The sequence below is a fragment of the Natrix helvetica genome (assembly GCF_964273705.1).
Source record: "Natrix helvetica genome assembly, chromosome: 1".
Lineage (NCBI taxonomy): Eukaryota > Metazoa > Chordata > Lepidosauria > Squamata > Natricidae > Natrix > Natrix helvetica.
In genome coordinates this window covers 213,290,351-213,303,512 of record NC_138548.1, presented here as the reverse complement: position 1 = coordinate 213,303,512, position 13,162 = coordinate 213,290,351, and the positions used below count along the sequence as shown (strand labels likewise).

Genomic DNA, 13,162 nt, shown 5'->3' with positions numbered 1-13,162 from the left:
TTAATTGTTTTAATTTTATTGTTATTTTTTTTAACTTTGTGGCTTTTACTTTCATTTGTATTGTTAATGTTGATGTATTTACCTCCTCCATGCCATATGCTTTTATATTTGACTGTACGTCGCCCCGAGTCCCTTCATGGAGAGGGTGCGACTGATAAGTTGAATTAATTAATTAATTAATTAATTAATTAATATCACAACATTGTTTATGCTTTTTTTAACACACAATACAGTACATAATGTAGGTTCAAGATACAATTCATAATGCATCCCTTATCAAACATAGAACCTTTTATATCAACATCATCTAACTCATCGGGGTTTGCATAATTTCCATCCATAATGATTCACATAACTCACATTCACTCCAGTTTTACGCTTATATACCCGTTTGCGTCCCCTTGCATATTTACTTGAAGGTAAATCAGTCTTGTCAATCACTTCAAAATCCTGCAATGACTTAAACTCACTGTTCATTTCAGCTTGCCCTACTTTTTTATCCTCAGTTGGATATGTAGTCAGCTCATGGTATGCAGCAGGTACCTTATCCACCTTACATGCAACAGATGCCTGATACCTATCAGGTGACCGCGTTACACGGGTTGACCTTCTGGGTAACTCAGGGCTTATAGGTGGACTATCCTGAACATCCTCCTGCTTTATCACTTCATCCTCCAGAGTAGACCCCTTCCCTTCATCACTCGTTTCTGGTTTCCTGATACATTATTTTGATCTACTCGGGTTTCAATTACTACCTCATCATTATTTTCTAGTTTGTTCCAACCAACATGCTCCAGAAACTTCGCATTTGCACTGTGATAGATCTTAATTGTCCCACATTCCCAGAACCTATAAGATCTATGATTTGAATCATAACCAACAAATATTAACTGCCTTGCACGAGTTTGTCCCTTTAACCTAATCTGTGCAGGAATATGTACCCATGCAGGAACTCCAAATGTGTGCAAGTAGCTCAAATCAGATTTCCTACCATGCCAACGAGTAAATGGTACCTCTCCAGTAGAAGCATTTACAACATTGTTCAGTAAATGATTAGCACACATCATGGCTTCACCCCATAATGTTTCAGGCAATCCTGAATCGGCTAACATGGTTCTAGTCATAGCTTGTAACGTTTGCCTTCTCTTTTCCACAAGTGCATTGTGTTGAGGTCTATAAGGAGCAGAACGTTTATGCTCAATACCAGCTGTTTTTAACATAGTTTGGAACTTATAATTTGTAAACTCCGTCCCATTATCAGTAACTACAGTAATAACCTTGGCTTTTATCTTTCTTTCCGCAAATCTCAGCCAATTAAAAAAATGTTGAAATGCCACTGAAGGGGACCCAATCCTTCTGGATTTGAGCGACTTTATCCTGCAGATATTTCCCAAACTCCTCTGCCCTACCCTGTAGAGGGGCCTCCCGCGGCCTCTGAAACAGAAGGGAGCGGGACACCCGAAACAGGGCGGCAGGGCGGTTCTCTGCGGATGCAATGAGAGCGGCACAATATTGACATTTGGCCGTTTTCAATGCCACTAGGTACGTCCTTAAATGGGCTCGTACCTGTGCTCGGTCAAATTCGGATCGGGAGGATCTCCAACGACTCTCTAGGCATCTCTTGCGGCGCTTCATCACCTTTAGCTCCTCGGTAAACCAAGGAGCCAGGGTGGATCGTTGCCGCCGGAGAGGCCGCAAAGGCGCCACCCGGTTCAAGGCCCCGGTAGTCGCATTATTCCACGCGGCCACCAGGTCCTCTACCCGAGGGCGGGTCAGGGCTGCAGGAGGTGGCCCAAGCTCCGTCTGGAACCTGTCTGGTTCCATCAAGCGCCTGGGGCGGAACCATCTAGTGTTTTCCGGTTCCGCCTCCCCGCAGCGAGGGGTAGCACCAGGGAAGTCAAGTCAGAGGAGTGAGTGATCTGACCATGACAGAGGAGTGATGGTTAAATTCACTCCTCCCAGATCACTCAACCACTGGCGAGAGACAAAAACAACGTCCAAGGTGTGACCTCCCTCGTGTGTCGGGCCTTGAATCATTTGAGTCAGGTCCATGGCTATCATGGAAGCCATGAACTCCTGAACCCCCTCTGATGCTTCTCCCACCGACGGCAGGTTAAAATCCCCCATCACTAGAAGTTTGGGGGTCTCAACCGCCACCGATGAGATCAGCTCGAGGAGCTCAGGCAGGGTCGCTGATGTATGGCGGGGAGCCAGGTATACTATCAGCAGGCCCAACTGCCTCCCAGGGCCCCATTTCACAACAAGGGATTCACATCCGGACGTCTGTGGCACAGTGGACTCCCTCGGCTCTAAGTCCTCCCGGATAATCACTGCTACCCCACCGCCCCTTCCCCGGGCCCGGGGCTGGTGAAATGCTTGGTAACCTGGTGGGCACATTTCCACGAGGGGCAACCCTCCCTCGTGGCCCAACCAGGTTTCCGTTATTCCCGCGAGGTCCGGCTCCCCCTCCAAAATTAGATCATGAATGAGGGGGGCCTTATTGACAACGGACCTCGCATTGCATAAAACAGCCTCAGGCCCTGGGCCTGCAGATCCTGACCACCTAGAACGCGGGGGTTGGTACAAGCGACCGGGTGTAACCAGCACCCACGGTCTCCCAACCGACTGCGAGTTGTTATGCCAAGTGAACATACAGTCATGTTTCTTTCCATCAACCCTGGGCGGGTTTTGGATTCTCCCGCAGCGCCCAGAGTACGACCGTTCACGTAAGCCAACGGTCATTCTCCTGTGCGCTGCTTGGAGAGTCCAAGCATGGGACATACCCAAGCTATACTGTCCCAGGGTGGGTTCAGGTAATGTCCAGCATGTCCGGAACCGAAGCCACTTGTTGCAAAACACGCCTTCCAAAGGAGGCTTCGGCTGAGGCAAAGGTGTCAATCTTATAATTTCTGATGAACGCTGTGGGGGAAGCCTACGTAGCAGCCCTGAAAATGTCAATGATGGAAGCCTGGGTTGCCCAGGCTGCTGTAGTGGCGGCACTCCTGCTGGAGTGCGCCGTCACATGACTCGGCACAGCCCTGCCTTGATGCTCATAGGCCATCTTGATGTAGGCCCGTAGCCAGCGTCCAATGGTCAAAGAAGATACTTTGCAACCCAACGACCCCGGTTGGAAGGACACAAAGAAGGACTCTGAACGCCTGAGTTCCTTAGTCCTTTTCATGTAAAGACGAACCGCTCGTCAAACATCCAGTTTGTGCCACATGCGTTCCTTGGAGTGCTGAGGCTTGGGACAAAAGTTCGGAAGTATCACCTCCTGAGATCTGTGAAAATGAGTGTTCACCTTCAGCAAGAAAGTAGGGTCAAGGCGCAAGATTACTCGATCTGGATGGACAATGCACAGTTCCTCTCTCACAGACAACGCCGCAATCTCTGACACCCTTCTAGCAGAAGTGATTGCTACTAGAAAGGCGGTTTTAAGAGTCAAGTGGTGCAGAGAAACCTTTCTCAGCAGTTCGAATGGTGAAGAAGTCAGAGTCCGTAGCACAAACACTAAGTTCCAGGACGGGTATCGATGTACCCTCTGAGGTCGTAGATTGGTAGCCCCCTTCAAGAAACTCTTGATCTGGGGATGATGACTCAAGGACTGATAAGAGTCTCTAGCCAGAATGGTTGACAAGGCGGCCACCTGATGCCTGAGCGTGGTGGGCACCAGGCCCTTGTCCAATCCCTGCTGGAGGAAGTCCAGCAGTTGAGGTATAGACGCCTCAACATCAACAATGTCACGTTGTCTGCACCAATTAGAAAAAGCTGTCCAGGTTGCATTGTAGATGTGAGTCATGGCCGGTCTTCTGGAGGCCTGGATGGTTTGGATGACTTTATCCGAGAGATGCTGCTTCCGTCCCCTCCGCCTGTGTCGAGTGGTAGCGCGAGAAGAATCTCGGGAGTTGCCTGTTGGTTGCGATCGCAAACAGGTCTACTTGCGGGAGTCCAAAACATTTCACAATTTGACGGAACAGGTCCGGATGAAGCCTCTTCTTGGAGTTGTTGATCGTCTGTTGACTCAGCCAATCCGTGCTCACATTGCTGGTGATATGTGATCCCCTCTTATTGAAGCTAGCTGGCGCTCTGACCACCGGCCCAGGGCCTCCGCCTCTGCCATGAGTCATCTGGAGTGGGTGCCCCCCTGCCAGTTCACATGGGCTTTTGTTGCTATGTTGTCTGTAAGCAGAAGAATGTGGCGGCCCACCAGTTGATTTGAAAATCGTCTTAAGGCGAGTCGGACCGCCCTCAGCTCCAGCCAATTGATGTTTTGAGCTGATTCCGCATGTGACCACCTGCACTGTGCTAGCTGACCCTGGCAGTGCGCGCCCCAGCCGTAGAGGCTGGCATCCGATGTCACTATGATTCTGTCGGTTTCCTTGAACAGGCACCCTTTCTCTATCACTTTTGACTGCCACCATCCCAGGGAGCGAGATACCTTCAGCGGAAGCCGAACCCTCCTGGTGGAATTGCTGGTCTTCGCCCTCTGCATCGGCAGCAGGAACCACTGCAGTTCCCTGGCATGGAGTCGGGCCCAAGGAACTACGTTGAGGCAGGATATCATGACACCCAGTAGTTGTGAGAGCTGGACGATCGGTAGGGAGGTGGCTTGGCGACACTGACAAATTCTGCTCCTGAGGTTGCGGAGCCTGTCCAGAGACAGAAACACCTGGCAAGAGACAGAGTCCAATATGATGCCCAGGTGTTGTATGCCCGTTGCAGGGTCTAGGTGGCTTTTCTCCAGGTTCACCAAGAAGCCGTGCTCCTGCAAGGTGTGGATGGTGGTCCGCACGTCCCTCCCCGTCTGTAGACAACTCGTTGAGTGAATGATGATGTCGTCTAGGTAACATTCCAGGCGGATGGGGCGGTTACGCAGATGAGCCACCACAGCAGCAAGCAGCTTGGTAAATGTCCTGGGGACGGACGAGAGTCCGAACGGTAGAGCTATGTATTGATAGTGCCTTCCGTTGTAATACAGCCTCAGGAACTTCCTGTGGGCCTGGTGGATGGGCACATGCAGATACGCTTCTTTGAGATTGATGGACATTAGTAGGTCACCTTGCCTTATGTAGCCTAAGATGGATTGGAGGGACTGCATCTTGAAGCGTTTGTAGGCCAGATGTTGGTTTAGGTGCTTCAGATCTAATATGGCCCTCCACCCCCCTGAGTTTTTGGGGACCAGGAAGAGAATGGAGTAAAATCCTTTCCCCTCCTGGTCTGGGGGAACTGGCTCTATGGCATTTATTTACAGAAGATGGTCTATTTCTGCCTGCATGAGGGACCTTTTTACAGGATTCTTGGCCAGAGGGCAACGAACAAATGTTCGTGGTGGAAATGTTAGGAATTCCAGCGTCAGCCCTGTCCTGATGGTGTTCAGGATCCACGAGTCCATGGTGATCCCCTCTCAGCGGTCTGCATAAAGTTGCAGGCGGCCCCCAATGGGAGGGGAGTTCTGGCGGTCACTTGCCGTGTCTGAATTGACGGTTGTTGGATTCTGCTCGAAAGGGCCTATGAAAGGAACCCTGGTTGTGCTGTCTGCCCCTGTAGCCAAAGCTGTTTCTGTCCTGGTTCCTATCATTAGGTTGGTTGTAAGACCTCTGATAGGGAAAGGATGAGGTGGACCCCTGGGCACTGTCTTGTGTCCGAAAGGTCTGTTTCCTGAAGGAGCCAGCACCCTTCTTTTTATTCTTTTTTTTTAATTGAAAAAGTTTTATACAAACAAATTTTCCCCCTTTTACCCCCCCTCCATATAATGTAAATCACATACAAATACTATGTCCCCTTCCCTCCCCCCAACTTAAAAAAATTTCTCATTCAAATATTGTACCAAATACTGTACCCCCTCCCCTCCCCCCATTTTAAGGTAAATTATTCATTCAGATATTGTACCCCCTCACCACCCAACAATCATAATATAAGTTTCTCTTAGAGTAGCAATAGCCCATTAATACCATCTTCTAAAGTAATTAAACATATATAAATCATGATATAAATTTCTCTTAAAGTAACAATATTTCATTAATCCCATCTTCTAGGTTAATTATGCATATATATTACCCCGCCCTCCACCCTAACCCTCCCCCACCTCCCACTCAAACCCACCCCCCTGACTTCCGCTATACACTACTCTAACAATTCCAAGCATCCCATGTATTATTTACTCTGATCATCTATCAGTCTAAACATTCTTACCTAAAGGCTACATAGTACTTCCTAGTCTGGTATTTATTCTGTATATAATCAATCCATTTTACCCATTCCTGTGTATAGTTCTCCTGCTTCTGACCTTTTAGGAAAGCTGAAATTTTTGCCATTTCGGCAAACCGCGCCACCTTCTGAATCCATTGAACAATAGTCGGTAAAAAATCTTTTTTCCAATGTTGCGCAATCAACAACCTAGCTGCTGTAACCATATACAAAACCAGTTTTGTTTCCCCTTTAGTAAAGTCCTTAGTTATACCCCGTAAAAACATTTGCGGAGTAAATTGTATTCTTTTCTTAAATACATTTTGCATAACCCACCATATTTTTATCCAAAAAGCTTTAACTTTATTGCAAGTCCACCATACATGGAAAAAAGTAGCATCTAGGCACCCGCATCTCCAACATTTTGGTTGAACATTTGGGTGCATACATGATAATTTTTTAGGATCTAAGTACCATCTGTAAAACATTTTATAAAAGTTCTCCCTTAAAGTGACTGTGCAAATTTAACATTCTGAACCCATATTTATTCCCACATGTCCAACATAACCACTTCACCAAAATTCTGAGCCCATTTAATCATACAATCCTTAACCAATTCGCTTTCTGAATCTCTTTCTAACAACACATTATATATTCTTTTAACCTGTTTTGGGCCAGTCTCTTTTATCTGCTTGATCAGTTCCACTTCTTTATCCATAAAACTGACCCTGCGATCTTCTTCCCATCTCTTCTGTAGCTGTATATAATGTAACCAATTTAAAGTAATTCCTTCTTCCAACAGTTGTTCCAAAGTTTTTAACTTCCATTCGTCCCCATCAGCAATAAGCACGTCTTTATATAAACACCCCCCGAGTGACTTAGTATTCGTAATCCACATGGTGTCTGCAAGATCCAACCAAAGTGGTATTTTATAATCCCAATTGGGCTGGTGCTTCTTCCATATTCTCATCAAGTCACTTCGGAGAACATGATTGTTAAACACTTTATCCACCCTATCTTCATAAAAAAATATGCATGCCATCCCAGAACAAGATCATGGCCTTCTATCTTCAACAGTTCCGTTTTTGTTTTCCCAAACCAATCTGCTACATGCGTTAATACCGCAGCTTCATAATACAATCGGAGGTTTGGGAGTCTAAGGCCACCTCTTTCACGAGTATCTTGCATAATCTTCATCTTTACTCTCGGTTTTTTCTCCTTCCAAACAAATTTATTTAATGCTGCTTGCCATATTAATAAAGTTTTATCTGATTTAAGCACTGGTATCATCTGGAATAAAAAGATGAATCTAGGTAGAATGTTCATTTTAATTGCTGAAATCCTTCCAAGCAAAGATAATTGTAACTTTTTCCACACTTGAAGATCTTTCTGTATCTTTTGCTACAACACTTCATAATTATTTAGGAAAAGTTTTGTATTTGATTCGGCAATTAGTATTCCTAAATATTTGACCTTGGAGACTATTTCAAAACCTGCTAAACTTGCAAGTCTCTTTCTTTGAGTCTCTGTCATGTTTTTAACCATCATTTTCATTTTGTTTTGATTTAGTCTAAACCCGGACACCATGCCAAATTCTGCTATGATATTTTTCATCTGGATTATTGAATTCAAAGGATGTGAGAGGGTAAGAACCAGATCATCGGCAAATGCTCTAGTTCTATATTCCTTTTGCCTGATAGCTATGCCATCTAAGGATTTTGAGTCCCGAATTGCATTCAACAAGACTTCCAAGGTTAAAATAAATAACAATGGAGATAATGGGCAACCTTGTCTTGTACCTTTTTGTATCTCGAAAGTTGTTGACAAATTTCCATTAATAATAAGTTGTGCATTTTGTTGCTGATAGATTGCTCCAATCGCCTGCCGAAATCGTGGTCCCATATCCATCTTTTCCAAAGTCTTGGTTAAAAAATTCCAATTCACTCGATCGAAGGCCTTCTCTGCATCCAAGAAGACCAGCACTGCGGAGATCTGCTTATTTTTATCAAGATAGTCAATTAAATCTATGAGTTGCCTTACATTCTCCTTCATGTGTCTGCCTTCAATAAATCCTGCTTGATCATGATGAATAACCTCTTGGATAACCGGCATCAATCTGTTGGCTAGTACCTTAGCAAATATTTTATAATGTTCAGAAGAGATATCGGTCTGTAATCCTCTGGTTTCTTAGGGCCCTCCTTGTCTTTGGGTATCAATGATATAAAAGCCGCTTTCCATGAGGAGGGTATTTTACCTCCTTGTTGTATATTACAAAATAGTTGTGTAAGATATTCAATCATTTCCAGGTTAAAGTTTTATAGTACATTGCAGTCAAGCCATCAGTCCCTGGAGCCTTAGCTAGTTTAAGTTGATTTATAGCTAAAGTAATCTCATCAGCAGTTATCAGACATTCCAAATTTGCCTTTTGAAGCACGGGTATTTTAGTAACCCTTTTTCCTTCCAAAAAATCATCTACTGACTTGTTCTGTATATTATCCTGTACATATAACTTAGCATAATAGTCCACAAATGACTATTCAAATCTTGTTGATATACCATTTTCCCTCCATACTCGATTCTATCAATAATTCTGTCATTCGTATTCTTTCTCAAGGTATAAGCCAACCACCTACCAGGTTTATTAGCATTAGCAAAAGTATTATGTTTAGCAAATTGTAGGTTGGTTGCTGTTTGTTCTGCTATAAGCATTTGAAATTGATCTTTCAACAACTTTATCGCCATCTGGAGCGCCTCATTTTTCGGGGTTGCTATAAGTAACTGTTCTTATTTTTTATTTCATCTTCCAGTTCCATTCTCCTTTTCTGTCTAATTTGTTTATGTTTGAAATTCATATGTATCAGGACCCCACGCATGTAAGCTTTACTTGCATCCCAAAGTGTTTCAATGGGAGTACCCTTATTCATATTAAAACTGAAAAATTCCTTCATGTGTTTTTTAAGTTCATCAACATTTTTTTCATATCTAAATAAATTTTCATTTATTCTCCAAGACCTTCTTGGCCTCTTCCCTAACTCAATTTCTAACCACACCGGGCTATGGTCAGTTAGTGTCCTGGAGAATATCTTCGTTTTCTTAGCTTTAGGAAGTAAATCCGGTGTTAACAAAAAAAAAAATCAATCCTTGAAAAGGATTTATGTCTATCTGAGTAAAAAGAAAAGTCCATCTCATTTGGATGTTGTGTCCTCCAAACATCTTTTAATTTCAAGTCACCTTGTAAGTCAAAAAAAGCCTTTGGCAATTTGGTAGTGGGTTTAGTCGTTGTTTTCTTATCTATCCTTGGAGAAATCACTCCATTCCAGTCTCCCATAATTAAAATATTCTTAAAATTCCAATCTAAGATTTTTAAATGGAGCATCTTATAAAAACTTTCTTGTTGTTGGTTAGGTGCGTAAATTCCTACAACCAAAATAGCACCAAAGTCTGTATCAAGTTCAATTGCTATATATCTACCACTGTCATCTGCCTCTATAAGCTTGATTGGGAATCTTTTGTTTATATATATCACCACTCCATTTTTCTTTACCAAATTAGAGGCAGCATACAATGTTCCCAATTTTGAATTCACTAAGTACTTCTGGTCTTGCAGCCTAATATGAGTCTCTTGAAGACAAACAACATCATTATTAAATTGCTTCAAATAATAAAATATTTTTTTTCCTTTTTTGTGGAGAGTTCAATCCATTCACATTCCAAGATAATAACTTAAACATCTTTGGGTCTGATCTGGAGCGTTGAAAGCATTTGCTGAAGATCTCTCTCCACAAGACTAATCTTTGGCCCTGCTCTTACTCCCATGGCTCCAATTTGCTTCTTAGCTTCTTTCTTAGCACATTGTGTTTGGGGGTCCCCCTGCTTGTGAGATTCTAGCATTTGTCTAGTCGTGGATCTAGTAACACGTTGTTCCACAGGCTTAAGTAGCGGCATTTCAATGAGGGTCTTAGACAGTTCTTCTTCCAAGAAGGAGCTCAACAGAGATCCAGAGGGGTCCACTCGTGATCCACCTACAGCACCCTGAAATTCCTTCTCTTTTTGCATCTGCTTTCTTTGTTCTTCTGACTCTTTTTCAAACAGCCTCTGCTCTAAGACATCCAAATCTGCTGGTGTTGGTGTAGATGTACGTGGGGGCGTTGCACTTTCCTTGAGTATTCCATAATAAAAGTCTCTGGCTTTATCTATTGTGTTCAAACGGTACCTTACCCCTTGATATCTGAATATAACACCAATTGGAACATCCCACCTATATTGTATCTCTCTCTTCTTCAACTCGGCTACCAAAAATCCAAAGTCCCTTCTGAACTTTAACATCGCTGGTGGGAGCTCCTTAAAAACACCGATCATGACTTCCGGTGCCGGCAGCTGACGGCGACGGGCAACTTGTTGCTCGCTCCGGCTCCCCGGTGGGCTTCCCCACTTCTTGGGGGGCACAGGACACCCCGCAGAGGCGTCCTGCCGGAGGGGCGGCATCGCAGGGGATCCCTGCATTGCCGGCGGCCGGCGGGAGGTCCCCCGCGCACCCAAGGCACTGGGGAGCAGATCAGAGGATGCGTGGGCGTCTTCGCTGAGAGGCTGTTCGGAGTGAAAAAAGAAAGCTGAAGGATGCGGTGGCGGAGCGGTGAGGTGTAGACTTCCTTCATTCCTATTACCAACTTTAAAATCTGTCAGCTGTGCAAATTTGAACTTTTGGCTTGATTTGGAGAGGTGCGGCTGGAGGGGAGGGGGATTTCCCCCCCCCTTGGACAAGCGGCTGGAAACAAGTGAGCTCTCAGCCCAAAGGGAAGGAGGAGGGGGAGAGCCAAACCAAAGATGTCACACCCCTACTAAATGGATTTTCAGATTTAAACTTTTAAGTTTTAAGACAATGAGGTCTGGAAGCCTTGGGAACTTTGAACTTTGAAAACTTTATTTGTTGCCTCAATATCTGAAGTTGGCAGGGCAAGATGGCACACTTCCGTTGTCTTCATGAAATGTGAAACTTGACTCCACCTTTTAGCTTCAGGCTTCCGGTCTTTGTCTCCGTGCTACCTGGATAATTCTCTTGTGGATTGTTTGCTTCTGAACCTCCTGGAGTGAAAAACGTCTGCTCTTTTGCCAGGGTGATTAGAAAACTCCCCTATGCCTAGACTCTCTGTCTCCTGGACTCTCTTGGCTGTTCTACCCCTCTGACTGATCCTTCTTTATACTGACTAGACTCTTTACTTTATAAACAATGGCATCTAAAAGACCACCTTCTGGAAAGTCAGGCTTTGCTGCCTCTGCTCCAACATCTGCAACCTCCAGTCCTAGCACACAATTAACGCTAACAGCCTTCAAGCAACCTAAATCTACGGACCTGGAGTTTCATCAAATGTTTCAACAAATTCTACAGGGACAAGAGGAAATAAAGAGACAATTGAAGGAGATGAAAGAAGAAATTAAAGAGAACCAGGATAAAATTAATAAGAACTCACAGAGACTGGAGGGTGTGCAGAGGGGAAACAAAGAACTTGACACCCAACAAATGAAAATAGAATTTGAGAGAATGTCTTTTTATCTTAGATTTCAGAACGTGATGGAGACAGATGATGAAAACATAAGGGAGATCATGACAACCATTTTGGCTGAGTATATTCAGAAGGAAAAACAACAGATGGGGTGGGAAATAGACCTGGCCTATAGAGTGAACTCAGCGTATGCTAGAACACACAACGTCCCCAGGGAGGTACACATTAAATTTCTTAGGAAAAGCACAAGAGATGAAATCCTGAATGCACAAAGGGGGCAAGCCTTGACATACAAAGATAAGGAGATAACCATTCTGAAACAGATCCCCAAGAAAGTGAGGGAGAAAAGAAAATCTTATTCGCAATTGGCGAATAAACTATACCAGAAGGGGGTGTGGTTTCGATGGTTACTGCCTGAAGGTATGCTAATATTCTGGGAGGAGACAAGAGTTAGAATTAATACACCCATAGAGGCGCAGGCCTTTATGGAAAAAAATAAACTACTCCTAGAAAAACCAGAAGACACTTCAGTAGATATACAAGACACGGGAGGGGCCGGAGCACTGCCAACGGGGGGAGATGGGGCAACACTAAGAAAGCTCAGATCACACAAATGAGTAAGAAAATCCACGTGATATAAACTGACCGAAATTACCAATTGAATTTACCACACTGACTATATGCTATTATGTAATATTTGAACTTTATGCAAATGTATACTATGAGTCTGGAGGGGGGTGGTGCACCTACCGCATTTCGCAAAATTTGGCTGCCAAAATTTGTAATCTTTCCCATACCTTTTCCCTTTGTAAAATATTAAAAAACCAATAAAACTTTGTTTAAAAAAAAACAAACACCGATCATATTCCCATCTATTTGAAGGGCAGAGTAAAAGGACTTCTGCAAGATGTCATTTCTAAAATTTCTCTCAGTAAAGTATATCACAACATCTCTTGGTAGTTGCCTTTGTAATGCTATGCGTGAATTTACTCTGTAGGTTTTATCAATCTTAGCTGAAATCTCACGGGGGTCATCCACTTTTAATAATGTAGCCAGGGCATCTGCACAAACTTTTCTTAAGTCCTCTCTAGGATTTTCTCTTAAGCCTCTGAGTCTGATAGCGAACTCCATAGATCTAAATTGTATCATAGTAATCTCATTATCCATCCTTTGCATATCCCCCTCCATTTCCACAAATTTCAAATCCGTTTCTTTCGTTTTGGTTTCCAGATCCACGGCTAATTTCTCCACCTTGCTATCCACCTTGAGAACCACCTCTGACAATCCCGTCGCTATAGCTTGCATATTTTTATCAATCTGGTCAGACCTTTTTATAGTGTCCTGGACCATTTGTTTAACCTCTTTAATTTCTTTGCCTATAAAGTCCTTCAAGTCCTGGAGATTCATTGTAGCGGCTGAGGGAACCACCCCTTGTTCCGTTGCCATATTTAACAGAAAAAAGGAGGACACTTCTT

General features: G+C 43.9%; 1 protein-coding gene across 3 annotated transcripts in view; it reads left to right on the top strand.

Annotated features, from left to right (window-relative positions):
• LOC309383244 (sterol O-acyltransferase 2-like) overlaps positions 1 to 13,162 on the top strand; it is a 115,849-nt gene that overhangs the window by 45,788 nt on the left and 56,899 nt on the right. The gene's annotated exons all lie outside the window — the stretch shown is intronic.